Source organism: Schistocerca serialis, chromosome 7 (genome assembly GCF_023864345.2).
Source record: "Schistocerca serialis cubense isolate TAMUIC-IGC-003099 chromosome 7, iqSchSeri2.2, whole genome shotgun sequence".
In the NCBI taxonomy this organism is placed as follows: Eukaryota; Metazoa; Arthropoda; class Insecta; order Orthoptera; family Acrididae; genus Schistocerca; species Schistocerca serialis.
Genome location: NC_064644.1, coordinates 367632906 through 367657620, shown reverse-complemented (window position 1 = coordinate 367657620; position 24715 = coordinate 367632906).

Below are 24715 nucleotides of genomic sequence, written 5' to 3'. Positions count from 1 at the left end.
ACATTTAGCCGCCATTTTGTCGAGGCTTAATACGATAAATTGCTGCTGCTCCTTCTAACGTATTTATAACATAACAGCGTGGTTTATGAGTGCATGTTGGTAGTCGACAATCTATAGTGCTCTAGAGGAGGAACAGTCAAAACCAGAAAGGCAAGGAAATCTTTCTACTTACCATTTAACAGTCAGTACTAATCCCATCAGATTTCCATGTTTCCAGGATAAGCTGGTGGATAGTGACAAGGTTGTGGAGAGAACAGATACAGCTTCGTAATTTCAGTAATAAAGGGGGTAATAATAAAGTCTAAGGTCCTTTAAATCTAAAATAGTAGGTAGTAATATGTAACAAAGTTGTTAAATCATAAACGTTATGCTCAACGAGATACAAGAAATGGAGACTGTGACCGGACTTTGGAACTGCATGGCCACCGGACTTGTAGAACAACTTGAAATACTGTAATAAATTTAGCTCTTTTCCTTTTACCTACTTAACTGTGGACCAAATAACTAATGTATGATTTATAGATTTTGTTGATGTACAACGTAGATCGGGGTAAGGAATTGTAATACAAAAAACAAAAACCTATAAATAATAACCAAACGCAGGCAGCTGTATTATGCATGCAGGTTGACCAATTTTTACAAAACTACATTAAAAATTCACAGTAGCGAAATTAGCACTGAGTAATTTCATTAGATATTCGTTACATTAATAGATATAAATAATTGTAGAGCGCAGATTGTTTGCCACGTCAGTATTTTACATTTCCATGTGATTTTTAATTAAGTTACTTTGTGCACACAACGTTAACTAGCAGAGTGCTCCACAGCACTATGACATTGATTTTATAATTGATCATCCACTGTTGTATGCAACTAACGATTGCATCCAGTGCTGTTTCATTTGTCATTACTCAGTATTGTACATACCCTAGAGCATTTAATTTAATAGCGTCGTGGTTTAATTATTATTTCAACTTTCATAATGGATTTACGTAGCCTCTCTGAGTCTACGTCGGATGACATGAATTCACCCACTTTTGAACCTGAAACTGTCCCATAAATCGCGATGTTATGAACCATCGGGCATGAAATGAGTGGCATGATAACAAAGACGTCAATAGTAGGTGTGGTGACCCACGAAAGTATATATGATAGATTCTATCGCGGTAAAAGTAAGTACGATAGATTGTATCGCAGACGAATAAACTCGCACTGCAAGTAAAGTAGATACCACACATTCTAGTGTGAAAAAAGTAAATACGATGGATTGTATCGCAGAAAAGGTCTGTATGATCGAATGTAAAGTAGGAAAGATCATTATGGAATACCTGAGAAAGAAAAAGTTAATGCAACTGTTAGGAAGTTATCGCACTGGAGTGGACACTGACACTCTGACGAAAAAGTAAGTGAATATGTTTATTGAATGTAGGAAAAAAGTCATTTTCAGTAGTTAAGCAAAGTAAACAAACCGAGGAAACTATGTGACGGTACGTCATATAATCATAAAATATATAATTATAAAAGTAAAAATGCATAATTATCCTGTGATTAAGGGGCCACACTCAGACACACACACAGCCACATATACACTTATACCGTGATAACTACTGAAACATTTTCCGTAATAGAGCAGGTGCATAAAGATAACACTGGCTGGTGGTGTGAAGACCTAAGCAAACGAAACAGTACTGAAGTCGGAACGACACTTTGTAAACATTTATATGACATGGAAGTGTGCATTTCCGAGGTCTTGGAAAAGAAGCTATCAAAGCGTGACGTGGGCCACGAGTATCGAGTTGGCCAATTAGGTGAAGTTAATCCTCGTACCTCGAAGTCACTGACTTGAAAAATAATCTGAGAGTATTGCAAGCTAATGTGTTTGTGTTTTAATGCAGATGACATGTCTAATGCGAACAGCTGCGTCACGCTGAATAACCACGATGGTATGAGCGCTGCTAGCAAGTGTAATCAAGCAGAATCAATCCCGGTATATCACGTTGAGGAAGCAGTCCATGTTTTCTTGCCCATTTCATGGAGTAAGTAAGACATTTTGCGTGCTTCATAGAGAAATACTTGAATAAGACAACTTACTGGGACAAAGAAATTGCCCTCACAGCTGCTACTTGAACAGTCGGGAATAATTTGTGACCATCCTGGAACACAACATTGATGAGTTTCTCCAGTTGGCTTGATGGAGGAAGAACGGCGCAGTGATGAAACTAATAGTCGTACGTTGCACAACAGTAATAGTGAGACCGGATGCACACATAACGGTAGGTGGTAGCGCGATATTCACATGAACAGCAAGGTTAAAAAAAAAAAATCGCACAATCACCAAAGGAATTGAAAGAAATAATAGGTGACAATATAATTGGAGGTAGGATAATAGGGCGCTACCACCCTGGTTACAATATCCATAGAAGCAATGATTAGAACAGAGGTCAAAATGAATCCTCTTATCATCTAGCTAACGAAAACTATGTTTAGACGAATTAGCCCCAGTGTTCTGGTCGAAGAGGATGTGAGGGAAGCAGGTGCGGACGTTAGAATGTTAAGATATAACAACAGAAAAACGTCCTGAAGTAGAGCGAAAGAAAAGCAATCGGCCATCACACTAGAAACTGAAGGAATCAAAACTGGGGTAGTTACTGACTCACGAACTGCGACGTCATTAATCTTCATCGGATTATTTAAGCAAATTTCAGAGCGCAAAGTGGTGCCTACCCTACCTGCTAAGACCTGTGGAATCCTTGGTGACATAGGTACGTATGCTAAGGCAGAAAAGCTGCTAGCTCGCAGAATGAGAGGAACAGGTAGTGTTTTACACCTTCCTCACTGTCGACGGCCTTATAACGAATGGCATCCTTGGCGTAGATTTCCTTGAGGAATCTTTGTTTTGCATTTATCGGCCGAATCTTGAAGGTTAATTTGCTTACTTTAGCCGAAAACCGTGGCCAATTCATTACAATGGTATGAGTACTGTTTGTGGGTACCCAACACGGGTACACGCACTGCAGAAGTATAAATCCTTCCAGTTCCATGAACATAGTAACCGCCATTGAAGTTAATGAATCACGTCATATTGAGATCCAGCAGTGAGCCGATTTGCATATTATTTTAGCCGTATACAGTGATATCTTCAGTGATACCATCGAAGAAAAATCTGGCATTTTCAATTGCTATGCGTATTGACTAAATGTCGTGTGTCAAGAGCCCTTCAGTTTTTCGTCTAAGTTCATCCCTTGGGCATAAAGACCTGCCCTTTCTATGGAGATCAACGAGATGCTAATCTGGGGCGTCACTGATTTTTCCTTTTTTTAAATTCACGTGACTTACAGTGTAATTCATGTTTTCTGTGTATTTGTGTTCGTCTTGATGAGTAAGATGTACTCAGTTTCAGAGTAGGAATATAAGGATGTTTGTTCGGTATAATTATGGGCCAATTTAGTATCTGGTTGCACATGGTATGTCGTAGATAACCTGTACTTCGAAAGTGGGATACAGCGGCAAGGTGTTTCCATTCTTAGCAGCTGCTATGTGCGTGCAACGCAGATCAACTGCAGTTGTTGTCCATTTGTAAATGGCTTGCTATTTTCTCCCGACCGGACATCAATGTACCCTATATTTCTTCCAAAATCTTCGACAGTGGACTGAGTGTAGGATTTTCGTGTGAAAGACCGATAGCTTTGCCACAACGAAAGCCTTGCTTGTCAATGTTCAGATTGTTAAAATGTGGGAAGATAGTTAAAGGGTTTTTCTTTTTACAAACAGAAAAATTCCTATGCCTGAAAATATTGTCTAAGACTGACTTTATTTCAATTTGTCTTTCCGTCCCAGTTAGGTCTGACGTCTACTGTACGTATTTTGTTACATAAACACGAAACTCTGTACGCTTGCCTTTTGGGACGGAATATCTCTCTGACGTGTGTCGGGTACTGTGATGATTACTCTTACGGGTACTCATCACGCCTCACGTCACTTAGCCGTACACATGATAACTCTCGCCAGCAGAAACTGAAAGTTAAACTTAACTTACCTGGACGACTTGGCTCGTAATGTTTTATTGTGCCATGAAGATTCCGTCGGTGAACGTACTTGGCTATGAGATTGCAAACGTTCTTAGGTGCAATGGCTTTACTCAATTGCCGCTTAGTTTCTGGGCACGCGACGGCGTTCCGTTCAGACAGTTAAAATCTAGCGATATATGTGAAATTGGTATCTGTTGGCTGTTCCAGCGGGCTATCTACAGTGATTACCCAATCACTGCTAATATTATTCATATAATGACTGTGAGAGGCGAACTGCAGTACAATTGAAAGTGACAGTGATATGTTTTGAACTGTTTGCGTTCCTAGCGACAGTCAAACCTTCAATTAATGTTAAAGTTGCAGAACTACATAACCTGTTCAGTTGGGATAATTTATGTACGCCATGTCGCGAATGTATCCATCCTACGTTGACGCTAGCAGAATGAATCGCATATAATTGGGCTATTCACATTTATTAAGCATTCAGTCCTTTTCATTTGGTTGCCAACTACATATTTGTGAACTGCGACAGACGTGTAACAATGCGTCGCCAAAATATCTGTCCATCTAAACAATTCGTATGATAAGAAGCCGATGTTTTTCTTGTTCAGTCGGTTGCATGTGTATCACAATGAGATACATGTCGTATAGCAGACTCACCTTGCTGTTGACAATGTCACCTACCACGTCATGTCGCTGTTGTTAATCTGTCCTGCACCTATAATGACAAACTATACGAACAACTAATATGGAATTTGATGATACTACGATGTTGTGTGTTCTGTCGGAGGTTTACGTGCAACTACCGCTATAATGTAGGGGCATGGAAGGCACAGTTTCTCTGTAACAAGCTAATCGAGCAGTTCAGTAACTAGCAACGTCACAAAGCAGAAAATGATTATTACAAACTTATTGTAAAAAAAATTACATAACAATTGTGAAACTATTGCAACCATACTCAAGCAATATGGAACTATCAGCTATAATACTGACCAGACGAAAAAAAAGTTGCTGCACCAAGGAGGAGTTGTGCGACATAAATGAAAGTTTGTAGCTATGTTTCTACATCTGAAAGATGAGGACTGTTCAGATTTCAGGCCAGTCGTGTAAGAGAGGCGTTAGTAGCGCTACTACCAGGATACAAATCGGGTTCTATTTAAATCCACGCTGTTACAGTTGTGAGACACCTCTGAGACTGGACGTGGTGAGCTGATTTAGTCAAGAATAACTTTAAGGTGTCAAAGACGATATCGTCGGAGCTGACTAAGTTTGAACGGCTTCGTGAAACAGGGCTACGAGAAGCTGGACGTCCCTTCTGCGATAATGCAAAAATACTTAGCAGGAATGTAGTGACTTACGTGTTTGCAGGCAGTGGTGGTCAAAGCGATGTACGGTCGCAAGAAGACCTGGCTCCGGTCGACCACGTGGTACCACCGAGAGGGAAGAGCATTGTGTTCGGCATATGGCTCTGGAGTATTGCACTGCATATGCAGCAACAATCTGAGCAGCAGTTAACACCACAGTGAGATAACGAACTGTTGCAAACCGATTACTTCAAGAACAGTTCCGAGCCGGACGCCGCGCAGCGTGCATTTCACTGAATACAAACCACTGCCACTTGTGGCTTCAGTGATGTCAAGTTAGAGCTCATTGTAAGGCAGCGTGGAGGTCTGTTGTAATTTCTAATGCCACTTGCGGCTTCAGTGATGTCTACTGAGAGCTCATTGTATGGCACCGTGGAGGTCTGTTGTGTTTTCTGATGCCACTTGCGGCTTCAGTGATGTGAGAGCTCATTGTAGGGCAGCGTGGATGTCTGTTGTGTTTTCTAATGCCACTTGCGGCTTCAGTGATGTCAAACGAGAGCTCATTGTAGGGCAACGTGGAGGTGTGTTGTGTTTTCTAACGCCACTTGTGGCTTCAGTGATGTCAAATGAGAGCTCATTCTAGGGCAGCGTGGAGGTCTGTTGTGTTTTCTAGTGGCACTTACGGCTTCAGTGATGTGAGAGCTCATTGTACGGCAGCGTGGAGGTCTGTTGTGTTTTCTAAGGCCACTTGTGGCTTCAGTGATGTCAAATGAGAGCTCATTGTAGGGCAGCGTGGAGGTCTGTTGTGTTTTCTAACGCCACTTGTGGCTTGAGTGATGTGAAATGAGAGCTCATTGTAGTGCAGCATGGAGGTCTGCTGTGTTTTCTAACGCCACTTGTAGCTTCAGTGATGTCAAATGAGAGCTCATTGTAGGGCAACGTGGAGGTGTGTTGTGTTTTCTAACGCCACTTGTGGCTTCAGTGATGTCAAATGAGAGCTCATTCTAGGGCAGCGTGGAGGTCTGTTGTGTTTTCTAGTGGCACTTACGGCTTCAGTGATGTGAGAGCTCATTGTAGGGCAGCGTGGAGGTCTGTTGTGTTTTATAATGCCACTTGCGGCTTCAGTGATGTCAAACGAGAGCTCATTGTAGGGCAGCGTGGAGGTCTGTTGTGTTTTCTAATGCCACTTGCGGCTTCAGTGATGTCAAACGAGAGCTCATTGTAGGGCAGCGTGAAGGTCTGTTGTGTTTTCTAACGCCACTTGTGGCTTCAGTGATGTCAAATGGGAGCTCATTGTAGGGCAGCGTGGAGGTCTGTTGTGTTTTCTAATGCCACTTGCGGCTTCAGTGATGTCAAATGAGAGCTCATTGTAGGGCAGCGTGGAGGTCTGTTGTGTTTTCTAACGCCACTTGTGGCTTCAGTGATATCAAATGAGAGCTCATTGTAGGGCAGCGTGGAGGTCTGTTGTGTTTTCTAATGCCACTTGCGGCTTCAGTGATGTCAAACAAGAGCTCATTGTAGGGCAGCGTGAAGGTCTGTTGTGTTTTCTAACGCCACTTGTGGCTTCAGTGATGTCAAATGGGAGCTCATTGTAGGGCAGCGTGGAGGTGTGTTGTGTTTTCTAACGCCACTTGTGCCTTCAGTGATGTCAAATGAGAGCTCATTCTAGGGCAGCGTTGAGGTGTACTGTGTTTTCTAACGCCACTTGTGGCTTCAGTGGTGTCAAATGAGAGCTCATTGTAGGGCAGCGTGGAGGTCTGTTGTGTTTTCTAATGCCACTTGTGGTTTCAGTGATGTCAAATGAGAGCTCATTCTAGGGCAGCGTGGAGGTCTGTTGTGTTTTCTAACGCCACTTGCGGCTTTAGTGATGTCAAATGAGAGCTCATTGTAGGGCAGCGTGGAGGTCTGTTGTGTTTTCTAATGTCACTTGCGGCTTCAGTGATGTCAAGTGAGAGCTCATTGTAGGGCAGCGTGGAGGTCTGTTGTGTTTTGTAATGGCACTTGCAGCTTTAGTGATGCCAAGTGAGAGCTCATTGCAGGGCACCATGGAGGTCTGTTGTGTTTTGTAATGGCACTTGCGGCTTCAGTGATGCTCATTGTAGGGCAGGGCGGAGATCTGTTGTGTTTTCTAATGCCACTTGCGGCTTCAGTGATGTCAAGTGCAAGCTCACTGTAGGGCAGCGTGGAGGTCTGTTGTGTTTTCTAATGAAAGCTGGCTCTGCTTCAATGTCTGTGATGGCCGTTGTAATATCCATGACAATATTTGGTAGCCACGAGATGCTAAAATTAACTAAGTGCACAAACTTCTACCAATATTATCGATACTTGGTATAAAAAGACTGTATCGTGTAAAAGTGACGATAATTATTTCGTTATTTCTGTAAAAATTTAATTTCTGTGTGAATTAAAAATATTATAAGAGAACTACATTCGTAGACCACGACGATTATAATCTTTCTTAGTTATCTTTGATAACTGTGGTTCAGTTGTTCTGCTTGTGCTAACGAATGAACTGTTCGGACGCGAGACGTGTGAGGTCTGTAAAGAGAAAACCTGTAACTATATTGTCTAGACGTGGATTTGTATTTATTTCAATTGTAATCCAATCTAATTAATGTTTTTAAGTGTTAATTTTCAGCTCCGCAATTAGGAGCGCACCCATTAGCGCTAGTAACTTACACCGGATTTTACTAGTAGCTGGTATAAAAAATATGTCAGTATTAATAATTGAAAATGAGGTAGAACAGAGATAAAAGGCTTAAAGAGTTTTATCTAAATATGTTACCTTGATAACATAAATCGACAAAAACAACAGGCAAGTTGACTATCGTCTGTCTGCCGCCATCTTAGCAAAAATATCTCCGTGGCAATTTTGAATCGAGAATTTTAACAAACATAAATGTTGTTAGAAATAAATGAATGGAAATAAATGTGCACCTGTGGTCCCGAATCTACTTTAAAAGACAGAATGCAACTCAGATTGAATCTTTAAAAATAGTGCTGACAGGACGATACGTAATATCAATTTCTTATTTGCTGATATATGAAGCCTAATTATTTCGGACGATTTACATGAAACATTTTAATAGGAGACATACGTCAGTGTTGTGCGTGGGTAGTATTTTGTGACCAAATGTTCCCTTTGCTAGAGAAAAGTATTTCCATGTTAATTAACAGTTCTGTAAAATCTGATAAATTATATGCACTTTAGTGCCACTCACATGACTTTATAGACAGCATTTCTACACAACGTCAAGTGGAGATATCTTCAGCAGAGTGACAAATATTAGCAGGGATAATCATTTTTGAGATCAAACGAATTGTTAGGCTGACAAGTGGTAACTGTTTTTTTTTATATATATATATATATATATATATATATATATATATATATATATATATATATATATAAACCGGTTCCGCCACACCGTGCTAAACACACTGGACCTACATCTGGTCTGGCGTGCAATTTTGCGCGACAGCAAGACTACTTTTGTCGTCATCCCACTCACCCTGACTGCAAATTAGTACGTCAATCTGGTTATTCGACCTGTTGTGCTGACATTTATGAACAGGTTTCCAGGTTTTCCAGCAGGATAACGCTCATCTGTATGCCACTGTTTTAACCCGACGTGTTCTACAGAATCGACGTGTTGCGTTGACCTTCTCGATCACCAAATCTGTCTCCAGTCGAGAGAATAAGGGACATCGTCTGACAACTCCAGCATCTTCCAAAACCAGCATTAACCATCCCTGCTCTGACATACCAAGTACAACAGGCATGGAGCTCCATCCCACAAAGTAACATCCTGCACTTTTAGAGCATTATGCATGCACTTTTGCTTTCAATATTCTGCCGGTTACACCGGTTATTGATATACAAGCATGTCGCATTTGCAATTGCGTACCTCAAGCTTACATTAACCAGCGATCTTCCGTCGTTAATCACTTGAAAATGTTACCTGGACAAATATATTCCCGAAATTTCCTTACTCTACAGTAACTGTTTTTTGGTGTTCCGATTTATTTTTTCGTCAGTGTACATATGCATGTGTACGAATCCACTACATGTACGAAATATACTACGTATATTTATGTAATGTAAGTATTCTATGCTTTATTCTAGAAAACAAAATGTTTATTTACTGCAGTGACTATAACACGACGACGATGTAACTGTTTATAAGTATATTCAAAGATTATCTTTGCAAGACATTTAATTTCATAATTGACAATGATCATTTAATGTTTTATGACGTACCCTTGACGCTATCCTTACAATAGATATTAGTGTGGCGATACTTTTCTTCTCAGCACGTATTCATGTACTTTTAATGTGTATTAGAGATTTACTACTCAAAAACTTTTTAACCTTCAACTAAAGAGGACTGAAAATGATTATCAGTGTTTCAAATATTTTTAAATTGCAAATAGGTCTAGCAGTGTGAAAACACGGTATGCGTTATGCAACGTAGCATGTGAACAAGCTGTCAGAGATATTCTTTGCCAGTGCATCTTAGCCATGGATGTAGAAAAAGAACGAAGGTGGCGCTATAGGCTTACTCTGTAGTTTGTTTCGATGGCAGAGTGGTCTGGGCCTGCCTCCACTGAAAGTAGCCCAAAAAATTAGCAGACTTTTGTTTACGAGTTCTTTCAATATTTCTGTCGTGTGAGAGCCACAACTGTTTTAAATACTAAAAATTATAGATATTGCATGCATAAAATAATGTCAGGGAGGCAGTTTCGAACGTTTAATGTTCTTGAATGCGTATTTTACCTAGTAATAAGACACAGTCAGAGTGACGTCGCCACGAGGAAGTGTTACCGCAGTGAACCAAGGAGGTATCAATGCGGTGAACCTAATGTTCTGGGTTAGTTAAGATGGCGGACAACAGCTTCGAGTTTGTGAAGAAATGCTACCTCCATTCTTTTCTTACCTACATGTTTTTAGCACTTTGCTGATTCTGTGAAAAACAGTTTCAACAACGTTGACTAATGAAACTTTTATCCGAACCAAGGTCCAAATGATATCTTTAAGCATAATTCCGTGATGTAACATCCCATGATTATTGTAAAGATTCCAATCTAGGAAATGTAAGTGTATTGCGATATGATTTAATATGCTGCGTTCTGCGATCCTGAGCAACGAAGCAAAGTACATTCTCATTACTCTCTGATTGGCTTCCTCTCTATGAAGGCGCGGAAAGTGTCAAAGATTAGTTCTCGATAATTATTCGTAGGACATTTACGCTTCTTGTAATAAGCCCAGCCGCCATTTTGTGGAAGCATGACATGATTAATATCTACTACAGCCACTAACGTATTTTGCACATAAAGGTGTATTAGTGCATGCAGGTAATCGACAATTTGTAGTGCTCGAAAGACAAGCAATCGAAACCAAAAAGGTAAAGAAATCTCTGTCCTTAACATTTAATAGTCGCTACTAATTCCGTCAGACATCCATGTTCGCAGAACAAGCTGCTCGACAGTGACAAGATTGTTGCAAATCGTTCTCTTATCTCTTAATTTCAAAAGTTACGATTGGAATAACATTCGTTTATTAAACCATAAACGTTATCTTCTATGAAACAGGGAGGCAGACATCTTCATGGATCAGTTGAGATTTCTATGCATTTCTGTGACGTTCTACCTTGCGTCTAGCAAGTCTGGCAGCATTTGTGGTGTCCTCCTGTTCATGCGTTCAGTAACCCTTGCTACTAGCCCTCCCGGATAGCCGCGGTGTCTAGCGCGCTGCTTCCCGAGCAGAAAGGCGTGCCGGTCCCCAGCACGAATTCACCCGGCAGATTAATGCTGAGGGACGGTGTGTCGGCCAGCCTGTGGATGGTTTTTGAGCTGGTTTTGCATCTACCTTGGCGAATGCCGGCTGGTTCCCCTTATTCCGCCTCAGTTACACTGTGTCGGCGATTGCTGCGCAAACACTGTCTCCATGTACGCATACACCATAATTACTCTACCAAGCAAACATTTGGGTTTACACTCGCCTGGTATGAGACGTTCTCAGGGGTGGGGGGAGTCCACAGGGGGCGAAATCCCACAGCAAACCAGGGTTCGATGTGGGGCGGCGGTTGTGTGGGTGGCCTGTGGTGGGGGATTGTGAACCACAGAGGGCTATGGCGAAACGAAAACTCTCCGTCGTTTCTAGGTCCCCAGTTTAATACACACAAAACAATACACAACTCCTGGTACTCCTATTTTGTATGGGTCCCACATATATACTCTAGTAAAAAACACACGATAATTTTCTAAGTACTGGTACTCTGCTTTGTAAGTTGTTGCCTTCTTTCCATTAGCCTATCAGAGAACAAGTCTTATAGCTGCTTACATTTCTGAGCTTATGTCGTAATTCCACCTCAAGCCCCCCTGTAGTTGTTACAGTTATGTCTCTGTATGTGTTAAGTGATTCCACTGGTGATTCACTGATACTGCGGCCATGAAATACTAAATTTCTGAGCATGTGAAGTGCACAATTTTACATTTCTTAACATTTAATGCAGCACACCAGCCTGCTCCGCTCACACCACAGGAGGACAGAATATTCACCATAGCGGCCGTCGATATGTTGAAACATGAGGATGTAACGATCGTTACACCTCATCGCAATATAGGGTACTGTCATAGAGGATTCTAAATATGGTGAAAACTAACAGCGAAATTCAGTCAGATGAAATAAATCATATAAATACTGCTGCAAGTGTCACCCCTACAACATAGAGACGCCTCTCAAAGCAGACCTGACGAAACTGGGTCTCCACACTAACCAAGAACAGCAACGCGCCAAGAGGAGGAACAAAAGGACGGATAGTGCTACAATATGGGACAAATGGTGAGGAAGAAGAAGAAAAGCTCTGGTTTATTGCAATCAACTTAAGTTAGACTAACCAACATAATTAATGGGATTTTAGAAATCCCGTAATTGTCTCCGACTACGGCGCAGTTTTGAAACTTGACTCAAGAATGCTTACAACCTTCCCTGTAAAGGTACAAAAGCGACCTCGCCCCCGAGCTCGGTGACGCCTCGAACTGTAAGATGTCTACACACGCAGAAAAGGGCCAGAGGTTGTAACTTCCCGTGAGGTGTAAGATGGGTTAATGAGGTCACGTAGACACTAAATTCCACAATAATTCTTCTCAATGCCACCTTGGACGCGTCACACTATGGGACGTACTTCACATCTTTTCCTACCCACATTTCAAACCGTCTTTCGATGTGTCTGCGGTGGAGGTGAGAACCGCGATATCCAGCGTCCAAATCACGCGGTTTTCTAAAGACTGGTGGAGTAAATCATTTCAGAATACCGCCATTGAGTTTCGACACAATAATGCTTTAGGGGGTGGCATAAATTGGGTCAGTGAAACGATCTTTTTCCTTGACCCGTTGATTGCCAGACCTTTCGCTCTCGAATGTGACATTTCGCAGTGCGATGAAAAACAGCAAGACGGTCTTCACAACCTTTGATCCTTCTTTGGGGACATCGTGGGCATGCTACCCCAATGAATATCATCGTAATATTTTCTCTGGTGTGCAGCGTGTAATCACTAGCGACCAAATCAAAACCATTCGGTGAAATTTGAAGGTAATCAGAAGCAACAAAGGGTGTATACCTTTATCAGCTCACAGGTTCTCTGCTTCTTATAGCGTGATCACGGGGTGGAGGGGGGAGATGGTATGAGGAGGCGGGGAATCTGTGATATTGACACTTGCAACAATAAGACGGCAAACGCCCCATATAGAATCCTCTCAGTTGGGCAACACCCTCTGCGGTACCGCACGTCTTTGTCGAGCAATTTAAATATATTCCTGTACGTAGACAGTGAATCAGTGATTACTAGGCGTCTGTCTGAGGGGCACCCATGACTTGAATGTCGCTATGCCGCTGGCGTAGCGCCTTCTGCTAGCTCCATGCGAAATCTAAGGTGTGTCGAAAGGAATGCCTTTCACGCTGGCAACAATAACCACTGACTGGGTATGTGTAAATAGGAACATTTTTAAAGTGTTCCACTAAGGTACAGAGGTGGCACTGAGGTTGTTGCCGAAATTGGGGCTATTGGACACTTTAACATTATTTTGACGCATGTATGAGTGTCGCAGCCCCCTGATCACGCAACAGGAGGCCCAAACAGATGGGCCGAACAAGCATGAATGAACTATGGGTGAAGCCCGATCAACAGAAACATGCATTGATTAAAAATGATAGTGCATTGAGAAAGGCTAGTTTCTAGCTGAAATCTAGATCTGCCAATAAAATTTAATAAGGACGACTCTTAACTGAAATCTTTTATTGTTAGACAAGAGTGAATCGTCAGTGTCAAACATTGTGAAGAACAACGTCCTGTTGCTCGTCGCAGTGCGAACTATCGCTTTCGACTGCGAAACCTGTGAGAACCAACACTTCAAGGAAAGGATTGGTTTCATTGGCGCCCTTTACGCTACCTTCTGAGGCCTTTTTGTGTCAATTAGGGAGCACCCATAAGAAAGCCGCTTAATCAACACTGGGCTTCACTGTTCTGTCTTTTATCAGTAGGCGTCTAGGTGAAATGTGGTTAACAACTTCCTACCGTGTCACACAACCACGGTGCCGTTGAGCAGGTTTACGGTGAAATTTGACCGCAATGCACCTTACATGAAAATCTGAAATCTATAATTTTCTTTGCATGTGTCGATACTTTTCCGTCTGAAGCGTCGACGAACAAAGGGTGAGATCGCTTTGGACCACGCTTTCGCATCGCTACAGAGGAAGGTTATATGCAACTTTGAGCCTAGTTTCTAACTTCTTCTACATCTACATACATACTCCGCAATCCACCATACGGTGCGTGGCGGAGGGTACCTCATACCACAACTAGCATCTTCTCTCCCTGCTCCACTCCCAAATAGAACGAGGGAAAAATGACTGCTTATATGCCTCTGTACGAGCCCTAATCTCTCTTATCTTATCTTTGTGGTGTTTCCGCGAAATATAAGTTGGCGGCAGCCTCAAATGCTGGTTCTCTGAATTTCCTCAGTATCGATTCACGAGAAGAACGCCTCCTTTCCTCCAGAGATTCCCACCCGAGTTCCTAAAACATTTCCGTAACACTCGGGTGATGATCAAACCTACCAGTAACAAATCTAGCAGCCCGCCTCTGAATTGCTTCTATGTCCTCCCTCAATCCGACCTAACAGGGATTCCAAACGTTCGAGCAGTACTCAAGAATAGGTCGTATTAGTGTTTTATAAGCGGTCTCATTTACAGATGAACAACATCTTCCCAAAATTCTACCAATGAACCCCACAACTGCCATTACATGCTTGCCCCAATTCATATCACTCTGCAATGTTACGCCCAAATATTTAATCTACGTGACTGTGTCGAGCGCTACACTACCAATGGAGTATTCAAACTTTACGGGATTCTTTTTCCTATTCATCTGCATTAATTTACATTTATCTATATTTAGAGTTAGCTGCCATTCTTTACACCAATCACAAATCCTGTCCAACTTCTTCATCGCTTTGTGAGACAATTACGAGATTCCGAAGAAAAGACCCTTTACTAGAGATATGGAGTGTAATTTTCCCACCAAAGCATTCGTTTTAACTCACTCTAATATTTGATACGCAGAACGCAGCGTGGTTTACAAAGCCTGTCGTCGTTCCTGACTTCTATGTGATATCTCACACCACAGTGGCGTACCGCGGGAGGATGGTCGCCGCGAAGCACTGTGCCCCTTTGTGGGCGGCCGAGCGACTGTTACGTGTCGCGAGCACGGCCGCGGGTGAAGCTCTCCAGCTGGAGAGCTCTGAGCGCGGAGCACTGAGCACGTCCCTCTGGAGCCGCCGGCTGTCAGCTCCTCACACACCTGCCGCCGGGGCACGCACGCTGCCGAGGCGGACTCGGCGGTTGCCGCTGCTCCTGAATAATGAAGAGTCTGTTTAATGCTGCCGCAGATTAATTTTAGCCCGCGCCGGAGAGGTGTGCTTCCGAGTTAATCCTCGCTCCGGCGGCTGCAGCCGTCGCGGGCGGACGCCACTCTCTCTAGTGGTGTTTCGCATTCAGCTCGAACAACTGTGCCGCCGTAGTCTTGGCGGCAGATTACTCACTCGGTAGTGAATAGTGCACCTTCTAACACCTACGAAGACCGTCGCTCGTGCGAGTGAGCTGACTAGCAATAAATGTGTCTGGCTAAGAGACGTCACAGAGATACCATCGTCTGAGATTATGCAGAGTATCTAAGGCTTGCTTCCACTCGAACGATTCTCCCACCTTCCACTATCCCCTATACTCCTGCCACTGTAATAGCTTACATGGATCCATTAAAAACAAAGATGTGAGATAGATAATATGCAAAACACCCTGCGAGTGTAAAACATCTGGTCCTAGGAAAATAACGGTGAGCTGCACACGCCTTTAAGACGCCAATTAGCAACATTAATGATCCCAATTTTAATGGATAACTCGTTTCCGAGGTCCTAACTTTATATCCTAAAGTGGAGAGCTACACAAAATGTTATTCTATTGTGAAGGAAATGCGTTAAACAGAAGCAATATTTCAGTAAACACTGTAGTTTAGGCAAAAAAACATAGTAAAGAAACCAGCATGTTATTTAAGATTGCTCAATGATTTATGAAACCAGTGGGTACAACTATAGCTGATAGTTTTTGAATAACCTAACGGTTATCTGTTGCCAAAAGTTGTTCTCTAACTAGCAGTCCATACGAGTAAGCCAGTTGGGACTGCAGCTGATGTTGGGCGCACTTTAGGTGGTTGGGTGACGCGCAGTTCTGTTTAAAAAGAATAGCTCGATGTAGTCCCTGGTTCGAGACGCCACGACTTCTTTCATGCCCAGCAGCAAACTCGCTGCAAATAATAGTCTGTAGCTGTGATCCTGCAGTCACATTGTCTGTGCATTGCATTAGATAGAATTGAAAATCAACAAAGTACACAGAAACGTAAAAGAAAATAAAAATGAATAATTTAATAAAAAGTGTTCCAGTCTTACGCCTGTAATTGATGTAGACGACAGAGAAATATATAAAGTAACGTTCATTCAAGAAAGTGAAGCTTAAGTAAACGGACAGAAATACTCTTCTAAAATGCATTATACCTCCGTTGAGAAATTTGTGAGTGACTGCAAAATCCACAAACCAAACACGCATAAAATCTCCACAAAAACTGAAACCATTTCGCGATTACAAAACACGCAATATTCGCCAACTGAAAACCGTTCAGAGCTCAACAAGATGATTTACAAATTAACACACAACAGCTGAGGAATATAAACTTATTCCGTTAAGCAATATGAATGAGAGCTCAACACTGGAGCACATTCAGGCCTTTGAAATATAAAGCCCCTTCAAAAGTTATAGCATTGCAGTGGCCGTTCTCCGACCAGAGTCTATGATCGACAAAATAGAATATCACTCGCTACTACAAGCAGATCCGCCTTGCAGAAAATCTCGACGTAGAGCGTCACAGAAACGCCATTTGAACTCTTCATTCAAAGAATGTCCATCTCTACTTCAGCAACGTTCCGCCGTTGTTAATCTGTCTTTGACTAAAAGCCACCCCCACCAAAATTACATCGTTCTTAAGCTCTGCGGACATTATCTGGCTCAACTTGAGCACTTCCAGGACTAAACTAGTACATTACAACAAAATTTATATAAAGTAATGTTATGAACATTGGGTTACACTCAGATCATTCAGAATAATTGCAAATAAAGGTTTGTCCATAATAAATAAGCTGGCAAATGCGCTCATGATAAGTGACAGAGTGTCGTTAAATATTGTTTAAACAATTATTGAGGCCTCCTTCACAGAAGCCCTCTTTTCAAATGTGGAGTCAGCTAACACATGTAATTGGCCACTTCTTAAATTATCACAATTTTTTATGATCAACTGCAAACAGAATTTAAATAAATATGTTGTGGAATAGTAACATATTAATTAAATAAATACGCAAGTATGACAATGTGTAGGGTATTCCTGCTGCATTCATTTGCTGTGTTGTTGCGGAGCGTACGACGTTCTTACAAGTATTTACGTCATGAAAAGAGATATAACAGTCATCGTAAGTCAAAAGAGAGATGAGGGGCTTTCAGGAGTGATAGCTATAAGTGCAATACTCCCAGCTGTGATATCGTTTGTTGAAATCGCCTGAAGCTTTTAGAAACTGTTTGGTCACTGTAAGTAGTAACTTTTGCAGTTTTGAAGATATTGAAAATATTGTTGTCATTGGATGCACTACATTTTTCTCAGACTATGGATGTATTCGGATTTACTTTAAACTGCACTGAACTATTGTTGAATCTCAAAGAACTGCAACTTAGCCATCTTTAACATTGTCTGACCATCATTTCTTGGGGAACTGTCTGTTCTCTTAAGCGACTGGACGTCATCAAAATTCCCCGTACTGGCATTTACCCACATCCGACCACACAGCTCGTCTTTGTTTTTGGTTCGTCTGGTCGGACCGCCAGCGACACGCCTTCAGCCTTGCATCCTCGCAGCTAGTTCTCAGCCACCCAAGGAAATTCACCTCCCCTCATAACAAATTCCGGGGGCTAAATCATTCGCCTGCATACTCATAACTTTCCAGTTGGCTGAGTTACATTACCCCAGGCGATAACTAAGCCCTACTAACACAAAATATTAAACAGCAACTTGGTCCCAAAATTCCTTAACCTCAAATGAAAGTGACTGGACACCTGCTGTTAATCAAGAGGCTACTGCAGTCAATACAGCAACTGCGGATCTGAGACAGGTTATTGTACAGAAATCCGCAATTGCGGACCACGATCTCCCTATCACGCCGGTACTCACTATAATTAGAAATTATATAAGATAACTGTTTACAGCTGACAAATATCTGATGAAATTCATTTCCCAGCCATTAGCTTTATAAATACACCTTTATTCTCTACCGGTTTCGATTAAATAACCTTCCTCAACGGAGGAAAATGATAGATCACAAAAGCGTCATCTCCAGTCACTTGTTCATGCAATATATCATATTAGTGACTCATCGTTGTACAGCTTTCCCTCCTGTGAAGGAAACTGGTAGAGAATAAATGGATATCTGTAAATCTGACGTGCATTTCTTCTCACCATAATTGTTAGTCTCGTGCAGCTGTGCTAGTCGCTGAAGCGCATAGAGGACATGGGCGTGGGTCCGTGGTTCCAAATCTGAACCCCGGTCGCCCACTAAGATGCTCTCTCCGGACCGCGACTTCACCGTCCCGACTACGCGCGCCGCGTCCAGTGCCAACTCTTACCACTACCGCTGTAGTTTCTAGGGGCTTCCTATGGCCCGGCAATATTTTCGCACCAAGTCATATATGTCCTCCAATAGCGAAAGTGCATGCACGATGCCCTAATGGCAAGGATTCCCTCCAGCAAATAGAATACCGCCAAGACAGTGTGGCACGATACGAAACCAGCCATATAGCAAAATCGCCTTCCCATTTCTAAAAAACAGTCATTTCGGCTCCATCTCCATGACTAATTTACGAGTGGAACTATTCACGCGCTGCACTAGCCTCGCATCAGAGGTCATCTGAAATGAAAGACCCGTATACCAAGCTAGACTCATTATTTCAGCACTCCGTCTTTCATTGGGAAAGAGAGCGATAGCTGTTTAGCTGTTTAAACAGGCTGTTTCCGAAATATAGGAAAGCGCTGCATTCTCGCTGTTTGCGTGTCGACTCGGACACATTTCCGCCACTAGGCAGGCCCAGATTTTATAATACACAATAGCTGCTTAGCTGTGAGCTGGCGACCCTCCAACCGTGAAACTGGACACCTGATTCCGCAACAGCAAAGACGCACTCTTTTTTCGTACCAGCCTGCCCATCCTGTCCCGAAACCGAGACGCTGTGCTTCCCTACACTCACAGGAGTCATACAGACAACGGGCCAGTCCAGCACCAGGTTAAAATGAAAAGAAATGAGGCTAGAAAGAGCTCAGTATGATCAGTCCCTGGGATTCGATGTACGTTACTGGAACTTGCTCACGTAATGCGCACCGCTATCTTTCTCTCCTTCCTTAATCGACTTCATGTAGCTTGAAAAAGGCATGCAAAATAGCTTCCCGAGTTTCAGAGAGATCTGGTGAGTACTGGGAGTGTGACAGATCTTCGGCAAGTGACCCAGGGAAGGATTCATGGTCTGATTCGGGGAATTGTGGAAGGGGATGGAGTCACAGTTTATTACTATCCCTTATAGCCTGCTATCACAAAGGCTTTTAATGTCCCATAGGTAGGTACGATTTTAACAAAAGTAAAATGCATAACATTTTTGAAAGTTAATGGTTTAATAAACATAAATGTATAAAATATTTCTCTTGCAATCGTTTGTTTAAATCAGTAGGAAAGAGTGTTTACCTTGCGACACTTCTCAGACTTTCGTCTCTAGCCACGTGTGCAACAGAAATTTAATGTACTTTATCGTTAAAATATTAAATGGCGTTCACTTCTTTTGCGCTGTAGCCTATTTTATCGAATTAGATACATTACTCTCGAAAATGGATTTTTTTTTCAAGTGTGAAAACATGTTCAAAGATAGGAAGTAGTCATGTACCTAACAACAAATATTACGTTGCCATTTAAAAGTGTTCCAGTAGAGAAAATCCTGTCAGTAAACATTTATTTGTCTGTTTGTTACATTACCACTCTACTACACACCAATAATCAGTGAAATCTAATCAGCCACAATTGTCATCAAGTTAAAAGCGAACTATATTTTTAAACTGAAGTTACTGGAAATTAGGATAAATCTCCAATTTCAATACAAGTACAATTGTTAATAAAATAAAGAAGTTCAGTTAATCTGTAAATATCCCATGTTCTACGTGAAAGGCCACCTTCTGTTCCAAGGTACAAGATGGTGTACGATTGAATAAGTATGTCTTAACAGTCCGTACATTATATAACTAGCTTTAAAATTACATTGTATTTTACTTGCCGTGAAACTCTGCAACTGAGAGTATATTCCAAGTACAGTTAATACATTACACAGCACTTAAATGTGTAGACCACATATTTAGAAATAGTGCACACCATCACATCCTCACGTCTTGCATCAACGCAAACCACATAAAATACCAGGAAATACCTATGGCAGTCGGACCAAAAGAGACCTCATGTTTTCTTACGTACACTGCTCTAAGTACAAAACTCTCGCCGTTCTTCCCCGCTTGCTTTAGCACTATGTGCAATAAACTGCATTTCAGCAGTTACCAATAATGCAGTTAACCAATAACGTTATCACCTATGAAAACCATGCAATTGAAATTTCTTTGAATGTCTTTCAATTCATTTGTAAACTTTAATAGCAACAAAATGCCACAACAACGATAAAGCCATGTTTTACACGATATGAAATTGAGGTGTGCACTCATCATTATCAATATTTCACGTAGCACTACGATTGTGGATACTGGTCTTTAAACCTTGTTTATGAGAGACTGTAAATAAAGAAAATGCTGCTTCTTTCAATAAGTTCTGGGTACAGTAGAGAAATCAAGTTATCTGGTTTGTGTTCCTTAATGGAGACTCTTCAATATTATTTATTGCATTGCTCCGATTCTTATCGTTTGCCAGATCTACTTTGAATGAACGAACCTTGTGAATTTGTTGTTCACAGCAGACAGTTATGTCTGAGGATATACACTTCTACCTGGTTGGAATCTTACGGGTCAAGCCGCAAGCCCATCCATATGGGCACGTCCTCACAAAGCCAGCCGAATAGTACCTTGTGTGGTAGTGCTACTTTGTAAGGACTAGAATTACTTTCACTTTCGAGACGTTTATCTTTCGTGCTCCGTTATTTTTAGAAAGTTAGGTGTGGAATTTGGGTATTGTTACGTAAAATACTTTTGTTGCTACCAAATTTTTAGAGGTATCATAGCCACTATCATGCCTTTTGATCCGTGCACAAAAATGGTCCCATAGTATTTAAACAAAAATCGTACTAGAAAAAGAAAAGACAACTTATGAAAAGGCTGCCTCAGAAACCCCTATCGCTCAGTTGATAATCGCTTAATTTTTATTAGTAACAGGTTTCACTAATGATGTCATCTCTTTACAGTTAGAGAATATGTATCATTTTAACGCTTCTCTGGACAAAGGGAGTACCATAGCGAGGGCGCCTAAATGAAAATCCGATATGACCCGTTCAAAGCCTCGATAGGAACAGCTTGGGGCATTTCCAGAATGATCTAGAGTTTCATCTGTCTACCACAATGAAATGCTGGCAATTCCACGGTTCACGCACGATTTCTTGTTCAAAAGACTTCTCCGCAAATTAAAATTATGAAAAGCTAACGCCTTCAGATCACAAAGAAAAGAGAATCTTGTAAATTTTTGCAGTAAATACGTATTTAATCAGTGAATCCACAGTAAATATCATTTTAATCTACAGAAAGAAGCAATCTACTATGATATTTTAAGTTGGCCTGTATACTGTGTATCCGATGTGTTGTTCCACAACTCGTCTGGTATTATAATAGCCACAGCATTCTGTGTTATATTCATACGTATTATAAAAATGGATATACATATGTCTTTATGTATGTATGTTCCACATCTCCTCCTAAACTACTGGACCGATTTCAACCAAAATTACTAACAAACCACTTACTGTCTGGAATGAGATCCAGGTGTAGTTCCAGTGGTTTAATAGAAGATGTGGAACGTACATACATACATAGGCATCTGTACATGCATACCCATAGAAAGGTACATTCATTTTTATTAAATGAGTGGATTCCCTTACGTTTGGTCTCGAAAATGGCAACTATCCGTTTCAGCTGAGAAAAATTAACAGGTTTTGAAAGCGTACCTGCCGCGGTGCCCACACTGTCAGATGTATCGATATTATTTATTACCAGTGTTTAGCAAAAGTCTTGTTTTCTGTTATTATTTATTACCAGTGTTTAGCAAAAAAAATTTGTTTTTTGTGAGGTCATTAATGTGTTAATATATTGCGGCTTACAAAGTAAATGTAGAACATTTATTGGTAGAGAATACGATAACTCCGTGATGACAAGTGTTCATTTACAGAAAATCTGCCAAACGTAGTTGTTCATCAATATACGACAGTCTTTCAGCGTCCGATCTCAATTTATATGATAATCAGTATTTTAAATTCTTGTCGAGCATGTGTAATAATAAGTTTCTCTTTTATAACTTTGCGTTAAATAGTAATCTGGAAACTTATCTTATGACATAATGTGACTATCGTATTCTTCAGACGATGAATTTAATAGGAATTTTATTCTCTTCTCCTACGGAAATTTGATACTACATCCCCAATTACGACCTCACTAACATTTTCTTGTTGTGGGTTCCGATGCGAACCTTTTCATCTCTGCATAACAATCACAATATTCACCCACTCAAACCTAGTTTCTGTATTCAAGACTTGATCTCCCTCTACAATTTCCCCCTGCCCCCTCCCCAAATAATCTTTCACAAATTTATTTTCTCCACAATGCATTCAGTAATTTCTCATTAGCTATTCGTCATACCCATATTATTTTGAACATCCTTCCGTAGAACCACATTTCGTAAGTTTCTAGTCCTTTCTTGTCCTAACTGCCCATCGTCCACGTTTCATTCCCGTACAAATGCTTTCAGAAAAGATTTGCTAACACATATACACCCTGTGAATATCGACAAATTTTGTTTTCGCTTGTTATTGCTTGTCTGCAATGAATATCCTTTCTACTTCAGACCTCATCAGTTCTTTTGCTGCCGAATAAGAAAACTCATCTACTACTTTTAGTCAGTCATTTCCTAGCAGAATGCCCTGAAAATCGCGATTCAACTACACTAATCCTCTTTTCTCTAACAGAATAATAGCGGATCGATAAAAAGTAAAGTTTTTATTTGTTCTCCCCAACCTTTACTACTCTTTCTCAATGTCTCCTTGATTCCATTTACTTCCTGCTTCTTGATCGTTAATACTAAATGATATCGGAGAGAGGATCTCGTCTCAATCTCTTCTCAACTACTGTTTTGTTTGTGTACTGTTCATGCCCTTTAGTGTTATACCATCAGTCTGGTTTGTATGCTAGTTGTGAGAAAGCTTTTATCCCCTTGCCTTCAGAACTGCAAAGTTTATATTTCAGTCAACATTGTCAAAAACATTCTCTAACGAAACTCTACAGAACTTATAAACGTATGTCTGCCTTTATCCATTCGATCTTCTAAGATCGTCTGGTATGTCCTCGCGTTTTCCTACTGTCCTTGGAAACCAAAGTTTCCTTCCCCAAGGTTGGTTTCAACCAATTTTTCCAGTCTTCCCTAAGGAAGCTGCGTGTCAGTGCTTGAAACTACCAGTGCTGAATTCGTAAAATGTCTCCCTTGCGTTGTTTCATCAGTGAGACCTATTGCAAATGTCGTTATCCCCTTAATTGTTTAGGGGACTGTCGATTAAGACGAAGGCGTTACAAAACGTCTGTAATCCAACTCTCTAGAGGATTCAGTAAAGTTCTGTCCAGAAATTTCCTGGATACAACTTTTGCAGCCAAATGATATTACCCATTACGCGATGTTTATTGATACTGGAAGAGGATTGCAGAATATTATTAATAGAAGTAAATTTTTTCGCTTGTTACTACATGTGATATACATTTTGATGAAATATTTATGGCACTATATGTTAACGAGCGTCCGTAATGGTTTGAAAATGAGTTCCTCACATAACTCCTGAATGCATTTTTAGTTCTAATTAATATTTATGATACGCACAATCTATTAATTCGGGTAGAGTTGAACACTATTTTTGCTAATGTAATATTTCTGCAACGGGTCTTCCAATAAACAATTCTGGAATGTCATTTGGTGAATTTACCGTTAGAATACATTAATATCCGATGTGCATGTAACGCGGCATATCACTGCTCATTATAGATAAAACTTTGCAGTGGCAACAGGCAACTGGCTTTTATTGTTCTGAAGCGAAACTGATTCTCAAAAGGAAATCGCCAGAGTCGGTTCTCTGTTTAACCTTGAGCAGTTAAACAGAGAACCGACTCGTGGCGATAACATATTAGACCTTCTGGTGACAAACAGACCCGAACTATTTCAAAAAGTTAACGCAGAACAGGGAATCAGCGATCATAAAGCGGTTACGGCATCGATGATTTCAGCCGTAAATAGGAATATTAAAAAGGGTAGGAAGATTTTTCCGTTTAGAAAAAGTGACAAAAAGCAGATTTCAGAGTACCTGTTGGCTCAACACAAAAGTTTTGTCTCAAGTACAGATAGTGTTGAGGATCAGTGGACAAAGTTCAAAACCGTCGTACATAATGCGTTAGATGAGTATGTGCCAAGCAAGATCGTAAGAGATGGAAAAGAGCCACCGTGGTACAACAACC